Below are 14020 nucleotides of genomic sequence, written 5' to 3'. Positions count from 1 at the left end.
TAACTGCGGCTCTGCAAGAAGCCTCTAATGAATCAAAACCACATTGCAAAGTATGCTTTCCCACTTGTTAAGCTGCATGCAACAAATCCTGCATTTCCTTATTTTCCGTACAATCTGAGCTTGTAAGCATTTTCTGTTTGAGCAAAGACATCAGATATTGTTGGTATTTAAGCATGTGAAACTGACAGTTTAAAGCCCTTACAGCTAAAGTAGCAGAGGTGTAGACTTTTTTCCCCCCATCTGTCCAGTGCTCTTGAATCCCTATCAGAGGGAACAGGATTTTTTGCAGTGGAAGCCTTGACCCCTTTGGGACCCTGTGAAATTGTTTCTGGGTCAGCAGCAGGGTTTTTATAAAGAAATTTATGTGAATCTGGGACCCTGTAGTACCTATCTGGCTTAACTGGTACAGGGGGTAAAGAATCAGGAGACAAACGGATTCAGAAAAAACATCATCAACAATATCTAGTACAGGGGGAATAGCAAGGGGCCTGTGCTGAGGCAATAAAAGAAAATCTCTGAGCCTTTTCTTGGATTCAGAATAATCTTGGCTCTCCCAATGGAAATGCTCCCTCATGGTGTGCAGGGTTTCCCCAAAAGAATAATCCTCAGGAGGAGAGGCTGAAGGGATAGATTCTTCAGCATCAGAATCCTCATAGGGAGGAAGAGAACATCCCTGTTCAGAAGAGGAATCAGAGGAAATAGAAACCTGGTCAGAGGAATCATAGTCAGTATCTTGCCTAGGCTTTTTATCAGGAGGGGGATGGGAACCCCTGATCAGAGTAATTAGGTCCTCGGCCATTTTAAGCATCTGTTTCTTTGGCATGGATGACTATCCAGGTGAATGCTGAACTAGTTTCTTTGTCTTTATTGGTGTTTTAGACTTTGTCTTGGCTGTTGAAGAAGTCCTGATAGTAAGCTGTGTAGGTCTGAAAACACCCTCAGAAGCCAATGCCTGCTCAGCGGCTCTGGACCCATCTGAGGGAATAGTTCCCGTAGGCCCAATACCTTGAGTTTCCAGAGGTCTAGGTGTTTCCACGTCGGAGTCGGCCTGTGGCTTTGAGGTAGCGGGTGTCAGGGGCTGCGAAAGCACCTCACTGAGAACCGGCGAACCGACTGGCCTAGAAGAGGCTTTGTCATTGGTTTTGGACCTCGGATGCCTGTCCTTTTCTTTGTCCTTGCGTTTTTTATGAATTCCAGTCATTGGTTGTTCTGACAGCATTATATAATTAAATCTTCGGCCAAAGTAATGTAAAGCAAAATCAAACTGACGCTTAATAGTGCGTTGGTTGAATCTAGCGCAAAACCGACAACTAGCAATGTCATGGTCGGGGCCTAGGCAAGGAATGCAGTAAGAGTGAAAATCCTTATGAGGTATTTGCTTCCCACAAGAAATACAATTGTTAACTTTTACTGACATCGGTCTGGAGCAAGAAAAAGTTTCCCCCAACGGGGTACTCAGCTTTATTGAAGACTTCAGTTCTGAAATTCAATTTCGAAAATCTCAGGAGTCGGCCAACCGGCACTTGCGAACTGCTTTTACTTCAGGCACCGCGCGGCAAGAAAGACTGAAGAAAATGGTGTTGGCTGCATCTTTTATACCCCTGGCGCACGGACGTCAGGGAAGAGGCGACAGCAACCGACGCCGGACCAGGACTTTGGAATTCAGGCCGACTGCGGGTAGCCTGCCGGCAGGATAACCCAAGTGTAATGACTGCAACAGTGACACATGATGAACATCGTTATTATAAACATTTCAAAGTTCTTCTGGAAATAACAGTTAAAAACTGCAAACTTATTAGCAAGCAGCCAGCTACTCACATGTCAGAAGGATCTAAGAAAGAAGCTCAAGCTGTAAGCCTGTAGAACGTAAATATGGATTTTAGGGAAGCTGGATAGTAGATCTGCAATGGAAGAATCAGAAAGATATGGGAGCAACGAAGGTAGAATATTATCTTCATTCATGTACAAAATATTAACATAGATCCCTAGGCCAGGAAAGCATGTATCATTGTCTATCCTGAATCCATGTGCCATGAATACTTATGACTTGAGAGAGTACGGGGTTTGGGTTGGGGTGGGGTGGTACTGGGAGTGGTAAGTGCAGTAACAGAACAGGAAGGGCATTTTCGGTATTTATACACACCACTTTTAATTTTTAATCCCAACTGAATGTACCCAGCTCAAAAGAAATCAGCAGTCAAGGCAAAAACAGTGGGTGCTGGGGAGTGTGCATTCCCAGTTTTCGTATGCGTCAGCGCTTGATGACTAAGGATATCATGTGGCGGAGGTAACTGCAGCAATAGATGGGGAGTGTTTTGTGTGTGTATCTTTCCTGCAAATCTGGGGGAAATGGACTGTCCCTGTATCATTATTTAGTTCAAGATTAAGTATTTCTGGTGGAGCTACAGGACAACAATGGCAGTCTGGGAAAGTTCTTTTTTAATTAATAGTGGGAAATGCATTAGTTCAGCTGCAGCTATTAAGCTAGCCCAAATATGTATTCATTTTGCATTTTATATAATAACTGCATTTGTGGTATGAAGCTCACACACATTGATTAAGAAGCACACAGTATATTAGGTGGGAGTGGAGAACTACAGTGAGTGAAGGGGAGCTATCTATGTTACTATGTGTCAGCTGAATGGTTTTATTAGTGGTTACTATTACTACTAAATACCATGATCTATGTGTACTCAGTTAAATATGAGGGTATGAGCATTTAGCAGAGCCCTAAGGTCATAAGGCTGTCCTGTATTTTCACTACATGACTACTTCCAGCAACCAGAATGTCATCACTGGCATATAGTTTGTTTAGTTAGTCTTTATTTTTATTTTTTTGCACCCCTGCAGGACTAATCCCAGTGTCTCCTATACCTGCATCCAGGTGATTAATGCACTCTACAATGACAGGAGCCAGGAATTCTTCCCAGGCAGATAACAAACCTATGACCCATTCATTCTTGCCAGAGAATCCTCGGTGAACTCAGCCACTCATGACGAGAGTCGGTGGTATGAAGAAGGCCAGCACTGCTGGTCCTGCTTGGTAGTCCCCCCCCCCCCTCAGAATAGCTACTCGGAGGGGTGGGGCTCACAATGCAACTGTACATGGCAGAGAAGGCTCAATAGTCCCAGGCTACACTGGGTAAAATCCTAGTGCTCCCAGTGAGTCACTCGTGTGGCAAGCCAAAACCACCTCCATCCTTGTAGGATGGGTGAAAAGGCAGCAGTCACTCACTCCCACCCTTTCCTGCCAGCTCAGGCGCCTGAGCTGCTGCTACTCAAACTCAGATAACCTGCAACATTATCAAAACGTTATCCCCTTATACCAAAGATCAGCCACTGGCATGTAGTTTGTCAACTAACAACATGGACCTACTGCACATGGGATAGCATAGTTTGAGCCTGAACAAAATCTGCATCTGGAAGACTGCAGGTGTATAGAAGGAAACTGCAGACAGCTCAGGTCAAGCCAGACATGTGCTGATGTATGGCATGCAAGCAAAATAAAATGCTACGCCCATGAGTAAGTGAAAGCAAAAGTAACACTGGCTTCACATACACATGCAGACTGGGTATGATATGATAATACAGAAATGTGGAACTTGCAATAGAAGTAACACATAACTCTGTATGTCCCTCTACGTACACACACACACACACACACACACACACACACACACACACACACACACACACACACACACACACAGGCTGTTATATTCAGAAAGTGTTACACTTATGTACTTAGCAACAAGTAGCTTTGCAGTAAGTGCTATAAGGAATATCAAATAATGATTCAAAAAGAAAAAGCCTACAACTCCGTTCAAGCTGTTTTGACTTAGTACAGACCAATGCTTGACAAACACATCCCTGCAACTCTTTATGTTTCTGTATTCTGTAACCCTATTATGGGTCCCTTTGTAATAAACCACCACAATCTGATGCTCTCAGCTACAAAAACTGCTGCTTTACAGAATGTGGGTCTAGAGTCACAAACAACACCTGCAATACCTTGCAGCAAATGGTCAGTTGTGATCAATGTACTACCCTCATAAACTAATGTGAAATAAAATAAAATATTTACCTCCCACAATACTAGTTTCCCCTGTGGAAGCACTTGTTACATTTATGGTTCTGTTCTTGTTTCTCATATCAACACTGATTCATGTGTTCGGGTATACAGAAAGCAGGGAAAGAATCACAAAATAACATCTTCTCCCAGAACAGCAGTTCCCCACACCACAACGGTGACTGGACAGCATTCCTTGCCTCCAGATTCATTGCTCTAATCCTGTTTCAGGCATCAACAGACACTGCTCTATACAAACTGCTGCTGTACAGAATGTAGGGCTGGCATCACAAATAACACTGAAGTACAGACATACCGCTCCACTGTCCAGATTTTTGTTTCATATCTTTAGTGTGTTCCTCATGAAATTTGTCTTTTCCTGGCAAATCACCGAGGACTGAAGTCACTAAATGACATAAATCTGAGTTTCAGAATTTATATTCTTCAAAAAATGTATGCTAACACAAATCCTGTTATTCTAACAACTTTCTAAGTTTATAAGAGAATATTTAACTCTGTCCCTATACAACTAGTTTAGGCTTTGCAGGATTTCTTATTTCTGAGTACAGAGCACCATCTCTCCTGTGGCAGCACTGTGTGTGATCAGCATTCCTTCTACAGTCAAAATGCAAATACTGTTTCACATACCAATATGTGATACTCTGTTCAGGAGTGCAAAATGTTGTTACACATACCGTAGAGCAAGAATCACAAACAAATCTACCCTAGAGCATCAATTTCCCCTGAGGCAGATTTTTATGTCCTCAACATTTCTTACCTCCAATATCAGGGTTATGATCCTGTTTCAACCATCAACACTGACTGTTGCATTCAGAGGTTCAAGCTAGAACTAGCATTTCTAATTATCAGGAACAAAGAAGCAACAACCACTCTCTTGAAAAATAGTTTGGTAGCTTCCTGCAACCTACTGATTAAAGCTTCCTGTCCAAGTCCCGACACTGAAATGAGCCCTACTACCTTCAGAACTGTTCATTAATATTCATAGCACAGACCTGTTGGGGAGGAGCAATGAGAGGGCCTTTCTGAATAATTAATAAGGTGAGCTGCTACATGGTAGTGTATGTTTACCACCAAACCATGCAGCTCTGCTTGCTTTGATAGCTGCACTTTTTATTTTGCCTTAATTTTACAACTGTCATTATTGATAATGGGTATTAAAAGTACAGGATTTATGTAACTTTGTATCCACATTTCAATTGTTCTGACATAGATGATGTGCTACAAACTGGTACTTGTATTATTGCTACTGTAGGTGTAGTCTAAACAATATCATAAACCTATATACTCTGTAGTTACCCAGTTAGTAAATGAGGGGGAAAGGCAGTAATCACTACAGCACATTAAACTAGCATGTGAAATGTCTTCACTTTTTGTCAAGTAAGTGCAAATACTGGTCTTTTCGGATTTGTTTGCTGTGCTGGTAAGCCAGCTATGAAAACAACTCTTGTTTATGGGTCTATCCCATGAGCACTTTCTGTTAGTCAGAGTCTAACACTATCCACCTGATGACCTAGGAAGTCAAACTCAGGATTCCATGACTGATCAGATTAGCAGTTCACAGCAATAACACCTCTCTGTACTTTTAGCATCACACAGGGAAGCAGTATGGGGTGTAACTGTTTTAGTGACAAGGTGTGTTTTTTTTTTATTGTTAGAAAGGGAATGAAAGGAAGAGGGAGGCACATAGATTTATACAACTAAAGATCTGCAGAGGTGTGTGTGATTTCACCAGAGCTCCCAGTTGTCCCTAATTGTCAGAAATGCAGAAGCGGCCTTAGGTCAACTGGTGCCCTAGGCAAAAGGGCTCCATGGCAACCCCCACAGCACCCGATGTCCCAATCCTGGTTTACCTACACCAAATAAATACTGGAAAAATGCCCCTGTTACCATAGCCCCCTAAGCGGCCGGCTATGCAGAAATGCCCCTGATTTTTGTCTCAACAATTTTCTCTGTCCCATGTAGAAAATGTCATTTTGTAGCAAAGCACTAAAGAGTTAAATCAGTAAAAAGCAGACATAATTACATTCATAGAACTCATATTATTCATAAGATATATGATAATACAGATCCATTTATTAAACCCCGAAGGAAGCTTACTGCAGGTGGTGATGTAATAATCCAATAAACAAGCAATAGCAAGCAATAGCTTTAAAGAACGTAATGTGAGCACTTTTATTAGACAAGAACTTTCGGTAGGTTTGATAACCAACCTTCTTCAGACAAAACAGTTAGTAACAGTGAAAGGTTGAATTAAATACTTGTAACCCCTCCCTGTTAATAAACTTTTAATTGATAGTCCACCTTCATTTAAAGGACTCCTAGTCCTTTTACATACATGTCACACTTAAAAACGTATTATGAAAACCATTTCTTAAAAACACCATTTTTTAAAAACCACAATCCTTACAATCCTTACAATCTAAATGACATAAATACATACAAATAATATAAGCGGTTTTTGATTATTAGTTAAATAATATACAATTAAAAACCGCTCTTTTAAAAAAACGAAGAATCATGTTCGCTTAATTCAAGTTATAAACACCTGTGTGTTTGCCTTGGAATAATGCAAAACTCCAATCACTATCCAGGGCAGGACTCCCCCCCCCAAATCACCCTACAAACTGCGACTCTCCTTACTTTTAGATAGGTCGATAGCTTTTTGGTTAAGCTATGGGTAGCTTTTAGTGTTATACTACGATCCTGTGTTTTGTGTTTGGGCGGCCTCAACGAGGGAGAGTCGCAGTTTGTAGGGTGATTTGGGGGGGGAGTCCTGCCCTGGATAGTGATTGGAGTTTTGCATTATTCCAAGGCAAACACACAGGTGTTTATAACTTGAATTAAGCAAACATGATTCTTCGTTTTTTTAAAAGAGCGGTTTTTAATTGTATATTATTTAACTAATAATCAAAAACCGCTTATATTATTTGTATGTATTTATGTCATTTAGATTGTAAGGATTGTAAGGATTGTGGTTTTTAAAAAATGGTGTTTTTAAGAAATGGTTTTCATAATACGTTTTTAAGTGTGACATGTATGTAAAAGGACTAGGAGTCCTTTAAATGAAGGTGGACTATCAATTAAAAGTTTATTAACAGGGAGGGGTTACAAGTATTTAATTCAACCTTTCACTGTTACTAACTGTTTTGTCTGAAGAAGGTTGGTTATCAAACCTACCGAAAGTTCTTGTCTAATAAAAGTGCTCACATTACGTTCTTTAAAGCTATTGCTTGCTATTGCTTGTTTATTGGATTATTACATCACCACCTGCAGTAAGCTTCCTTCGGGGTTTTTTATTTCAACGGTTTGTTTGGCAGTTTTCGTTTACAGATCCATTTATTACACTAGCTTTTTATGTGAATAATCCCTATAAATAAAACATGTCCCACATTTGTGAGTGAACAGGTTGAGACCTATGAATTTCACTGGGTATCCATGACAAAACCTGCCAGGTGAAATGACATAGAAAAAAATCAGCCAGGAAAAAACAATAAAACAGAAACTCACAAATACTGCACAGAACTGATTGACGAAACCAAAAGACAGTAGACAGTTCACTTCCATCATAACAACAAATAATCATATAGTCAGTATAATATGTAGGTCCCCAACCATGTCACTAGACCCTCACTCCACGTTCCTAAGCACCCTGGAATCTATCAAGGTCCAACCCACTAGGAGACCAACTACCCCTCCATCAACTGGGAAAACTACTCAAGCACCAATGCACTGGCCCAATGCTTCTGGAATTCATCAATTCCAATGCCCTGGACCAGCTCATTCTGACCCCCATTAGAGGAAGCAACATCCTTGACCTAGTTATTACTAACATGGGCGACCATTGCTGCACACCAATAGTCAATCCCTCCCTGGACAGATCCGACCATAAACTAATCACCATGGAAATCCACATCTCACCCACACCCCTGCAAAGGTAACCACCTTGAAAAACTTCTCCAAAGCGGATTTTGGACTCCTAAAAGGAGGCTTTAAATAAAAATCTGCAAAACCAACAGAGACCTCCAAAGCAAACATCCAAGCAACCACCACCCCCCCAACACAAACCATGAAACACATACTTCACAAAACCAGTGTGCCATGCAATCACAGCCCTTAAGGCAAAATAACATACCCAACATACTAGTGATAGGTGACTCTATAGTCAGGCACACTGACGTCCCACTCACTAGGCTGAATAAGGAGAAGGTTACTGTTAGCTGCCTGTCAGGTGCCAGGATCCGCCACATAACACAAGCACTCAGGTCATTCAGAACAAGTACAAATATGACTCTGTCATTGTCCATGTTGGTGTGAATGACGTGAGTTGTACCTCCCTGGACTACATGAAAAGAGACATGGAATAGCTCTCTGACACGTAGCCCAGACTGGTATGACCCTGACCCTGAGTAACATCCTGCCCTCACCAAGAATGATACCATGGTATAAAGAAAAAATTCTCGATTTCAACAACTGGCTAAGTTTCTGGTGTCATTCAAAGTGGATCCAGTGTCTGTCTGCCTGGGATGGCATGCTTGTCAAGCCACACTGCTTCGCTAGAGATGGCTTGCACCTGTCACCCTTAGGCTTTTGAATACTTGCCAAGGCTCTTGCCACCCACATAATGCCTTTTTTAGGCAAGGCTCAAAAGACAAACCCACCGCCGTAAATAGCACAAGTAACAAAAAACTTAGGGTAATGCTACTCAATGCCAGAAGTCTAAACCTCAAAATGCACGCACTCGAGGCACTCCTCAGTATGGAGAAAATCGATATATGTGCAGTAACAGAAACCTGGTTTAAGGCTCCAGAGAGCACCCCAGCACTACCAGGCTACAACTCATATCATACATTTCGGCCACAGAACCCAAACCGAAATATAAAAGGCGGGGGTGTATCCATATTCATCAAGGATACCCACACCTCCATGTTAGTGGCACAGCAAGATGCTTCAGAGATCATCCATGTGCAACTAACAATGGGCAAAACTGCAATTCAAATTGTAGCTTGCTACAGATCACCCACCATGTCCCAGGACCCCCATTCCACGTTTCTGGAAACACTGAGAAACATAAAGATCCTACCAAACACCCTAATACTGGGTGATTTCAATTACCCAAACAATAACTGGGAGAACTACTCAAGTACTAACCCCCTCGCCCAACTTTTCCTAGAATTTATAAATTCAAACGCCCTGGTTCAACTGGTCAACACTTCCACCAGAGGTGACAACATATCGGACCTGGTCATCACCAACATGGGTGACCGGTGTTCCACACCAAAGGTCAACCCCTTGCTGGTTAGATCTGACCATAAACAAATCACTTTAGATATCCATACCCTGCCCCCATCCCCGAACAAGAAAGCCACCATGAAAAACTTTTCAAAAGCAAACTTCACGTTACTTAAGACCGAGGTGGAAAGTTTCAAAGCCCCCATGCTGAAGGATAACACTGTCCAAGCTGCAAAATTCTTTACTCATGCATTCTACAGGCAGCTACTAGAATGCATGGATTGTGCCATCCCAAGCAAAACCAAGACTCACTCCTCCAAGAAAAGGAAACCAGTCTGGTGGACTCCTGCCATAAACAAGCTATACAATAGAAGGAGGAAACTAGTATAGAAAAGAGTAAAATCCTAAGAAGGGAAGACATCCCTATCAGTATCAGCAAGAAACTATGATCCCTCATAAAATCATCCAAGGCGAGCATTGAAAGAAAAATTGCCAAGGACTCCAAAGATAACCACAAGGCATTCTTTAGCTATGTCAAGAATCTAAGTGGCAATGCTCAGATCTGCTCAGAGTTAGTGCAGAATGGCACAAAATACACTGAACTGATCAATATCGCCAACATCCTGGCAGACAGGTTCAGCGCAAACTTCACCCCCCTCTCATGCCCAAAAGGGCCCATAACCATATCAGAAGAATGTAGAGTCCCTGAAATCACAGACACTCAGGTTAAAACAGCCCTCTCCAAAGCCAAAAACACAGCATCAATGGGACCGGACGGTGTCCAAGGCTGCATCCTACACAAGCTCAAAGACGAACTAACCCCTCACCTGAACACACTGTTCAAACTCAACCTCTCCACAGGCTACATACCCATAGAGTGGTGCACAGCAACGGTTATTCCACTCCACAAAGGTGGAGCCACAACAGACCCTGGGAACTATCATCCTATAAGCCTGACTAGCTTGGTCTGCAAGGCTATGGAGTGCACCATCATGGAACTCATTAACAGAGACATTGGGAACCTCCAAACACTGGACCCTACCCAGTTTGGCTTTGTTAAGGGCAGATCATGCCTTCTAAACCTGGTGGACTTCTTTGAGATAGTTACCAAGGCTATAGATGAGGGAAAAATGGTACACACAGCCTACCTAGACCTCGCTAAGGCCTTTGACACCATTCCCCATTCCGGTATTATAGACAAGCTCACCAGCCTGAACATAAACCCCTACATCACAAGATGGGTTGCCAACTAGCTCACGGACAGAACCCACATGGTGAGAGTTGTGAGAGCTAGGTCCGACTCTAAACCGGTTACAAGTGGCATTCCCCAGGACTCAGTCCTAGGACCCCTCCTGTTTGGCATATACTTCTCAGAGGTAAAGGCAAGCACAGAAGGACTATGGCTGGCCAAGTTCGCAGACAACTGCAAACTAGGGGCTATAATTTACTCTCCGGCTGACACGGACATCCTCCAAAAGGGTCTCACTGAGACGGATACCTGGTGTCAAAATCATGGCCTCAAGCTAAATACCAAAAAGTGCATAGTCATCCCCTTTGGAAAAAACAAAGTACCCACAAACTACCACATAGGTGGTAGTGCCCTAAATACGGAAGATATAATAAGGGATCTGGGGACCCAAGTAGATAGTAATCTCACCTTTGATAATCACATTGCCAAAGTGGTTAGAAAATCCTTCTACGTGGCCCACCTAATCACAAAAGGGTTCGCATCCAGATCAAAAGAGGCCATTGCGCCCCTCCACTCATCACTCATCAGACCCATCTTAGTGTACAACGCTCGATTTGGGATGTACCTTACAAGACATCTGCAACAGCTGGAAAGACCACAGAAGTATCTCACCAAGAGGATCAATGGCCTCAAACAGATGCCCTATGCAGCTTGACTGAAGAAACTCCAGTTGTACTCGGTTGCATACCGCCTACTCAGAGGTGATCTCTGCCTGACATACAAGGCCATGTCCAACCCAGAATTGATGGACATGCTCCACCTAAAGAAAACCTTATCCCCTTGAGCCACATGCTCTAGGGATCTAAACCTTACCACAACAATAAACAGGATGTGCTGGAGGGATAGATTCCTGTCCCAGAGACTTCCCATGCTTTGGAACAAGATCCCAATCTACATTAGGCAGAGCTCCTTGCTAAGAAACCTTGACAAGTGGATGGGAAACAGAAAGTTTACCTCGGGGATCACTTTAGTGGCTCTGCTGGACAGAGGCACAGGGAACTAATCTAAGGGGGCGGTGAAAGCCAACACATTCTGGCTAGGCTTATAAATGCCTTCGGGCAGATAGCCTAGTACCCACCTATGAACCTATGAACCTAAAAACAGAGGTGGCTAACATCATAGCACCCATGCCAATGGAAAACAACTGCATGACTGTCGAATCATACACCAATGCAATGTATGAACATGCACACAAATGCATGGAACTAGCCATACCCAACAGAACCAAGACACACTCCTCCAAAAAAAGGAAGCCAATCTGGTGGTCCCTTGCCATTAATAAACACTACAACAGAAGGAAGAAACTGTTGCAGAAAAAGATGAAGTCCCAAGACTGGAAAAACTCCCTTATTAGCTTCAACAAAAAGTTGAGATCCCCCATCAAATCCTCTAAAGCCAGCTATGAAGGCAGAATTGCAGCAGGCATTAAAAACAATCACAAAGCCTTCTATACCTATATCAAGAACCTCCAAGGCAATACCCAGATTTGCTCTGAGATACTACACAATGGTACCTCCTATACTCAGCCAACATACTGGCCGACAGATTCAGTACCAACTTTACCCCTCTCCCCCTCTAAAGGACCAAATACAATACCAGAAGAATGTCAGGCACACAGCATTACTGCAGCACAGGTTAAAGCTGCATTGTCCAAGGCCAAGAATACAGCTTCCATGGGACCCGATAATATCACTGGCTGTGTTCTACATGGACTACAAAGTGAACTGGCACCACATATGTGTGCCCTGTTCAGGCACAGCCTCACCTCATGCTTTGTCCCTTCTGAATAGCATACTGTACAGTCGCCCCTCTCCATAAAGGAGGGGGGGTGACCACAGACCCTGGTAATTATCACTCCATTAGCCTGACGAGTCTGATATGTAAAGCTATGGAGCGCATCATCATGGACCTGATTAACAAAGATATAGGAAATCTCCAAACTCTAGACCCCATGCAATTTGGCTTTGTGAAAGGGAGAGTATGCCTGCTCAACCTGGTTGATTTCTTTGAGTCAGTCACCAGGGCTGTAGATGAAGGTAAGGCAGTGCATACAGCCTACCTCAATCTGGCCAAGGCCTATGATACCATTCCTCACTCGGGAATTATTGAAAAACTCACCAAACTAGGCATCAACCCCTATATCACTAAGTGGGCTGAAAATTGGCTCACAGAACACACAGAGTGAAAGTAGTGGACTCCAAGTCAGACTGACGACCAGTCACAAGTGGAGTCCCACAGGGATCGGTCCTGGGTCCTTTCCTGTTTGGCATCTACTTCTCAGAAGTCCAGGCCAACACAAAGAGACTCTGGCTGACCAAGTTCACAGATGACTGCAAGCTGGGAGCCATTATTAACTCTCCAAGTGATGCAGACATCCTACAGCAAGGCCACACTGAGACCAATGACTGGTGTTGAAACCATGGCCTTAAACTTAACGCCAAAAAATGCATCATCATCCCCTTTGGTAAAATCTCAGTTCCCACTAATTACCACATTGATGGGAGCCCACTGAACACTGAAGGCATTATAAGAGATCTGGGGATGCAGGTTGAGAGCAACCTCTCCTTCAACCACAACATTGCCACTGTGGTCAGAAAGTCCTTCTATGTGGCACATCTCATTACCAAGGGTTTTGCATCCAGAAAGAAAGAGGTCATCATCTCTCTCTACTCTTCCCTCATTAGACCAGTCATTGAGTATAATGCCCCATCTGGCATGTACCTCACCAGACATCTGCAACAGCTGGAAGTACCTCACAAAGAGGATCCTAGGGATTAAACACATGTCCTACACGGACAGACTCAAAAGACTCCAGCTGTTCATTGTTTCATACTACCTACTTAGAGGCGATCTCTGCTTGACTTACAAAGCCATGTCTGACCCAGCACTGTTAGAAATGCTACATCTAAAGAAATCCCAACCCCTCCATACCACATGCTCCAGAGACCTCAACCTCATTACCACAATCAACAGAACATGCTGGAGGGCAGGTTCCTCACCCAGAGACTGCGCATGCTCTGGAATAGACTTCCTATACATGTCAAGCAGAGCACCTCGCTGACCCTCTTCAAGAGAAATATTGATGAGTGGATGGGTAATAGAAAGAGCACTCCAGTGGCTCTACTTGATAGAGGCACTGGGAACTAACATCAGGTAGACTCGATGCCAGGGCACTTCTATGGGCAAGGCTTGTAAAGGCTCCAGGGTCATTAGTCTAGTACACACCTATGAACCTATGAGCTAACATCAACACATGCACCGGGTTTGCTTTATCACTCCTGACATTATCTTGACCACAAACCTCTAATATCACACGCACACACACACACACATATATATATATATATATATATATATATATATATATATATATATATATATATACATATATATACATACCCCTCATTGTATTGGGGTGCAGGACAACATTATCCCACTCTGCAGTCACTCAC

At 43.0% G+C, this 14020-nt stretch overlaps 1 protein-coding gene across 2 annotated transcripts in view; it reads right to left on the bottom strand.

Annotated features, from left to right (window-relative positions):
* The window catches only part of LOC122815124 (gastrula zinc finger protein XlCGF26.1-like), a 451177-nt gene extending 446163 nt beyond the window's left edge, over positions 1-5014 (bottom strand). For both annotated transcript variants that reach the window (XM_044087374.1, XM_044087375.1), the window contains exon 1: positions 4848-5014. The gene's annotated coding sequence lies outside the window, so the exon portion shown is untranslated. The remainder of the gene's footprint in view (positions 1-4847) is intronic.
* Positions 5015-14020: the final 9006 nt, after the last annotated feature.

The sequence above is a fragment of the Protopterus annectens genome, chromosome 11.part0 (genome assembly GCF_019279795.1).
Source record: "Protopterus annectens isolate FY-2018-M chromosome 11.part0, PAN1.0, whole genome shotgun sequence".
NCBI lineage: Eukaryota > Metazoa > Chordata > Ceratodontiformes > Protopteridae > Protopterus > Protopterus annectens.
The sequence above is the reverse complement of the archived record's forward strand: the minus strand, read 5'-3'. Positions and strand labels throughout refer to the sequence as shown.